Raw genomic sequence first — 6,691 nt, 5'->3', positions numbered from 1 at the left:
GAAAACCTGCTCTAGAGCGCTTAGGACATCAGTAGTGGCTTTGGGACTAGTCTTAATGTCCTTGAGTGGGCCAGCCAGAGCCTAGACTTGAATCTCTGGAGAGACCTGAAAATAGCTGTGCAGAAACTACATCTCTATCCAACCTGACAGAGATTGAGTGGATCTGCAGAGAATGGGAGAAACTCTCCAAATAATAGCATCAAATTAAATTTCCCATCTACAAGAGGTGTATATTCTATTTGTATTTAAATGTAACTTGCAACATTGCCTTTAAGTAAATCACAAACCAGAAAAGCCTTAGTTGCTACCTCTTTTTGGACTTGTCATTAATTTATATCACATCAGACCAACTTCTTGAAGTTTGCAGTTGTCTAAAAAAAATACTATTTTGCTCAAAACATTTGTTTTTACCCTTGTGTATTTATACTTGGGATATCGCCATTCAAAAGGAAAAGTTGTAAAAAAAAAGAAATAGCTGGAGGACGTGTGATAAACTGAGGAGAGTAATACTACGTTTGTTTTGTATAATTCATTAAATATTTTTATTTCAAGATACAAAATAGTCTTTGGACATTGTCCAATACCTCCCAAACATACAGTTAATCGTAAACTGAGCAAAATAAAGAAAAAGTTAAATGAAATGGCTTAATATACAGCAGCTGCCATCTTACATTTTAAATGTAAAATGAAATCACAAACAATCAACAAAAATGCTGAACAAATAAATGGATGGAGACTAACTCTTCAGGATAATATATAACAGATGGTATAGTACAATGCTCTATTGTACACGTCGAATCCAATTGAAAATAGACATTCATGTCGCTCAAATAAGCATGATCAAAAGTCCTGTCCCAATAACTTCCGCCTTGTTCTCTTGGTTACCATACCGGACGATTCTCCGCCATCATCAAGACTCCATTTCATCCCAATGGCAGGAGGCGTCTGAACTGAACTGGACAAATACAGAACAGACAAATATTTGAACAAATAAAGTAATCACTCACAGATTAAAACAAAGCGACAGGAAAATAATGCATCTTTAGGGCCTTGGGTGTGAGAAATGTGCTTATATATACTGCTCAAAAAAATAAAGGGAACACTAAAATAACACATCCTAGATCCGAATGAATGAAATATTCTTATTAAATACTTTTTTCTTTACATAGTTGAATGTGCTGACAACAAAATCACACAATTATCAATGGAAATCAAATGTATCAACCCATGGAGGTCTGGATTAGGAGTCACACTCAAAATTAAAGTGGAAAACCACACTACAGGCTGATCCAACTTTGATTTAATGTCCTTAAAACAAGTCAAAATGAGGCTCAGTAGTGTGTGTGTGTGTGGCCTCCACGTGCCTGTATGACCTCCCTACAACGCCTGGGCATGCGCCTGATGAGGTGGCGGATGATCTCCTGAGGGATCTCCTCCCAGACCTGGACTAAAGCATCTGAGTGAGACATGATGTCCCAGATGTGCTCAATTGGATTCAGGTCTGGGGAACGGGCGGGCCAGTCCATAGCATCAATGCCTTCCTCTTGCAGGAACTGCTGACACACTCCAGCCACATGAGGTCTAGCATTGTCTTGCATTAGGAGGAACCCAGGGCCAACTGCACCAGCATATGGTCTCACAAGGGGTCTGAGGATCTCATCTCGGTACCTAATGGCAGTCAGTCTACCTCTGGCGAGCACATGGAGGGCTGTGCGGCCTCCCAAAGAAATGACACCTCACACCATGACTGACCCACCGCCAAACCGGTCATGCTGGAGGATGTTGCAGGCAGCAGAACGTTCTCCACGGCGTCTCCAGACTCTGTCACGTCTGTCACGTGCTCAGTGTGAACCTGCTTTCATCTGTGAAGAGCACAGGGCGCCAGTGGCAAATTTGCCAATCTTGGTGTTCTCTGGAAAATGCCAAACGTCCTGCACGGTGTTGGGCTGTAAGCACAACTCCCACCTGTGGACGTCGGGCCCTCATACCACCCTCATGGAGTCTGTTTCTGACCGTTTGAGCAGACACGCACATTTGTGGCCTGCTGGAGGTCATTTTGCAGGGCTCTGGCAGTGCTCCTCCTGCTCCTCCTTGCACAAAGGCGGAGGTAGCGGTCCTGCTGCTGGGTTGTTGCCCCCCTATGGCCTCCTCCACGTCTCCTGGTAGCGCCTCCATGCTCTGCACACTATACTGACAGACACAGCAAACCTTCTTGCCACAGCTCGCATTGATGTGCCATCCTGGATGAGCTGCACTACCTGAGCCACTTGTGTGGGTTGTAGACTCCGTCTCATGCTACCACTAGAGTGAAAGCACTGCCAGCATTCAAAAGTGACCAAAACATCAACCAGGAAGCATAGGAACTGAGAAGTGGTCTGTGGTTATCACCTGTAGAACCACTCCTTTATTGGGGGTGTCTTGCTAATTGCCTATAATTTCCACCTGTTGTCTATTCCATTTGCACAACAGCATGTGAAATTAATTGGCAATCAGTGTTGCTTCCTAAGTGGACAGTTTGATTTCACAGAAGTGTGATTGACTTGGAGTTACATTGTGTTGTTTAAGTGTTCCCTTTATTTTTTTGAGCAGTGTATATACACACAGTACCAGTCAAAAGTTTGGACACACCTACTCATTCAAGGGTTTTTCTTTATTTTATACATTGTAGAATAATAGTGAAGAAATAACACATATGGAATCATGTAGTAATCAAAAAAAAGTGTTAATCAAAATATATTTTATTTGAGATTCTTCAAAGTAGTACACTCTTGGCATTCTCTCAACCAGCTTCATGAGGTAGTCACCTGGAATGCACTTCAATTAACAGGTGTGCCTTGTTAAAAGTGAATTTGTGGAATTTCTCTCCTTAATGTGTTTCAGCCAATCAGTTGTGTTGTGACAAGGTAGGGGTGGTATACATAAGATGGCCCTATTTGGTAAAAGACCAAGTGTATATTATGGCAAGAACAGCTCAAATAAGCAAAGAGAAACAACAAGTCCATCATTACTTTTTAGACATGAAGGTCAGTCAATCCGGAAAATTTCAAGTGCAGTTGCAAAAACTATCAAGCGCTATGATGAAACTGGCTCTCATGAGGACCGCCACAGGAAAGGAAGACCCAGAGTTACATCTGCTGCAGAGGATATGTTCATTGTAGTTAACTGCACCTCATATTGCAGCCCAAATAAATGCTTCACAGAGTTCAAGTAACAGACACATCTCAACATCAACTGTTCAGAGGAGACTGCGTGAATCAGGCCTCCATGGTCAAATTGCTGTAAAGAAACCACTAAAGGACACCTGTTATTTCATAGTTTTGATGTCTTCACTGTTAATCTACAATGTAGAAAATAGTAAAACTAAAGAAAAACCCTTGAATGAGTAGGTGTGTCCAAACTTGACTGCTACTGTATATATTTTATTACAGTGTTGAAATGTACCCCTCCCCACATACACGTACCAAGCTTTGTCTCAATGTCTTTGAGCTGTGTCTTCTCCTCTTTCTGTGCCATCTCTGGTGACTTCAGGTATTGCATGTGGCCTTCAAAGTCCTCCTTCACCAGTATGCGCTTCTGCATGGCCAACCGGTACTGCTGGAACAAGTCTACAAACAGGGGAAAGGCATTGTAAATGTATACCATGTATGATACGATGCAACAGGCACGCACCAGTACAAACAGAACTAAAATCCAGTGACTGACCAATCTGGCCCATAAAGGTTTGGTATTGCTTGGGGAGGGGTGCACCGAAGCACCTGGCCACGCAGTTTCTCTATTGGTGGGGCTTTGTTCTGCAAGCCCCCAAACTTGCCGATGCTGTGGATCCTCTCTCCCTGCCGGGTCACGAGGGTGGAGAACGGGATTCTGCTCTGGACCACCTGGCCAAAACCAAAACAACAAGATCCCGTTCTTAAACAAGAAAATACTGACTTGACTTTAGGACAAGTTCCTGTACTACCCTCTGCATCCCAAATGGCCCTGGTCAAAAGTAGGGAACTAAATAGGGAATAATAGGGTGCCATTTCAGATGCACACTAGATACACATTTTTATCAGCCTAAGCCAGGGATGTATTCACTGGGAACCAAATGAAAGCAAACATTCTCAAACGGTATGAAAAAGGGGAGGGACCTAGCTGAATTTGTCCAAAAGAAAAAAAGTTTGTTGCAAAATGCTTTCTTGTTTTTGCGAAACGGTTTGCTACGTGTGCACTGACTACACCCGAGGCAATGACTTTAAACTAGAACACTACTTGGCCTGTATTGTTCGATGGCTTGGTTAAGGCCATCCAATCAACACGCCTTGTTTGACTCACCCCCTTCCTGTAGTGGTTAGCAGAGTCCAGGTCATCAATCAAAATGGTGTCTCCCAATAGGTTTCCAAATACTGGCGGGAACAAGGGATGATTATCAAAGGGTAACTACATACGTAGTCACCAAACTACTACCAGATTACTTGAAACTGATCACTAACCCTCCAGTTACTGTTTGAATCATGTTTCATTAATTGGCTAAAGACAAGGGGTGTATGATCTCAAATAATTACTTCTGTACAAGAAATAAACTCAGTTCAACTCCAGATGTTCTTTGATGGTTTTAACCGTTTTAGTTTGATATTATACCCCTGCAAAAACCTCTTACAAGTGGAGCCCCGAGAAGCATAATGTAAAGAATAATGCAAAACTGTTCCAGAAGCCCTCGTTATGACATCAGTCCCAAATCTGGAAATACTGAAAACAAGGCCCTTTCATTAGATAAGGGAGAAAAAAAAGACAAAACTAAAGTTTAAACATGCAAATGATAATAATCCTTTAATTACACAAACAGCATCATTATAAACAATCATTTTAAAGAGAAGGGCTGGCTGGGGTCCAATTACCACTCCAGTAGCAGAGTCCCCAAGAGATGGAGAACCATCCCCCCCCCCCCCCCCCCCCCAGTGAGTTAAGAGCCTGGGGTTCAGTCTGGAACAGTTTAACCCCCAAACCCAGGAACGGGGGGGGGGGGGGAAGAGAAACTAGCCTAACAACTGCAAACAAACAGAGACCAGACCTAGGGTCTAGGATCAGGTCCCTCGTCCGGGTCATTTTATTCTTTGTGAACTAAAAGGCAGGACTGATCTCCTGGGACCAAGGAGGAAGAGTGGGGCAAGCTTCTGGAACTACAGAGAAACCCTCTCAGCATAGACATAGTTACATTAAGGGGGAGGTTACATATTGGGGAATATTTGATCCAAATATAAATTCTGAAGAAGACTGACTCACCCATCTGGCAGCCCTCTGCATTCTCTTGGAAAATAAGGAGGTCTCGGGCAAACACAGGGTTCCTAATGGGAAGAAATCTGGCCTGGCCATTTCTTATGTGGGGCAAGGGTCTGAAAAAAGAAACAAGTACAACTCACTAAAGCATGAACACCTTTGAGAACAAAACTCCAAGAACCTTTCCCAACACAGGTCACAAAGATTCAAATTATAGAGGTATTTCATTTACTTCTACATTGAAAGGAAGCAACAATTGCATGTTGTTTTATTAAAGGTACTTGTGTGTGTGTGTGTGTGTGTGTGCCTTGCTGCTGCTGTTTCTCTAGAACACCGTGTCCAGGGGCATGACCTGCTGCCTCCCCTGGGTGTCGTTGTAGATCTTCCGTGTCGCCACCGTTGTCATGGTGACCACACAGTCCATGTCTCCCAGGAGATGACGGTGGCCACGTCATCGTCCTCCACCAGCGCCAGGTGGCCAATCTGCACAGGAGCCAGAAGGATGGCACATTTTTAAATCCTGCTGAAACTGATGCACACGCCACACACTGTTCTTCTCTAGTCAACCACTACTAGGATGAAGCATCAGAACGCTGCAGAGACAGGGGACAGGTCCCAAATGGCACCAATTGGTCAAAAGTAGTGCACTAAAAGAAAAAAAAAAAATATATATATATATATATGGATTAGGGTTCCATTTGGGAAACAGAGTAAATGTAAGTGTCTATATTATGATATTACTTTTCCCAGGATGTAGAGGGGGTGCCCCTATGGAGCAGACTCTCCACCTGGAATTTCATTTTCTCAGTGTCGGCTGTCTTCTGACTGATAAGGGCGTCGATCGCTGGGATCTATATTAACACAGAATGGATCCATCAAACCTCTCAACTTCTGAGAGTGCATGCATCATATATAGTACAAATGACAGTCTTGTGAATGTGGTCGAGTATCTATGGTCTTTCTCAGTAAGCAGGTTTCCATCCAACCTTTTTGTGAGTAAAGTTCATGTCGGATAAAGGAAAAAATTCACAAAAGGCTGATTGAAACAGCACATTTGTCTAAAATATCCAAATGTCGACAAAACAAAATAAACTAGGACAGGTGGAATGTTTTTGTGTCTGTATAGTTTATTATGCAAGAAATGGTGATGGAAACGCCTATATGCTTTGATATAATAACCATCATATCGAAGTAAACTTGGAGTCACGCGATGACATGTGTGGTCCTCTACGACTTGGAAGCATGCAGTTTATTAGGTTACAGATTAAATGAATGATGAACTTCACATGGTGAATGTGCACAGTGATGAGCTTGACGCTCCTTTCCAATAAATAGAGGGTCTTAATTCTGGTGACATGATGATCAATGCTTGGCTGCCGTTTGACAAATAAAACTAATCTTACACACAAAAATGTCGTCATGTAAGTAGCCTAAC

The 6,691-nt window shown here is 42.7% G+C and overlaps 1 pseudogene; it reads right to left on the bottom strand.

Moving 5' to 3' along the window:
• Window positions 1–514: 514 nt before the first annotated feature.
• Window positions 515–6,691, bottom strand: part of LOC110535011 — a 145,995-nt pseudogene continuing 139,818 nt past the window's right edge.

This window comes from Oncorhynchus mykiss, chromosome 11 (genome assembly GCF_013265735.2).
Source record: "Oncorhynchus mykiss isolate Arlee chromosome 11, USDA_OmykA_1.1, whole genome shotgun sequence".
In the NCBI taxonomy this organism is placed as follows: Eukaryota; Metazoa; Chordata; class Actinopteri; order Salmoniformes; family Salmonidae; genus Oncorhynchus; species Oncorhynchus mykiss.
The sequence above is the reverse complement of the archived record's forward strand: the minus strand, read 5'-3'. Positions and strand labels throughout refer to the sequence as shown.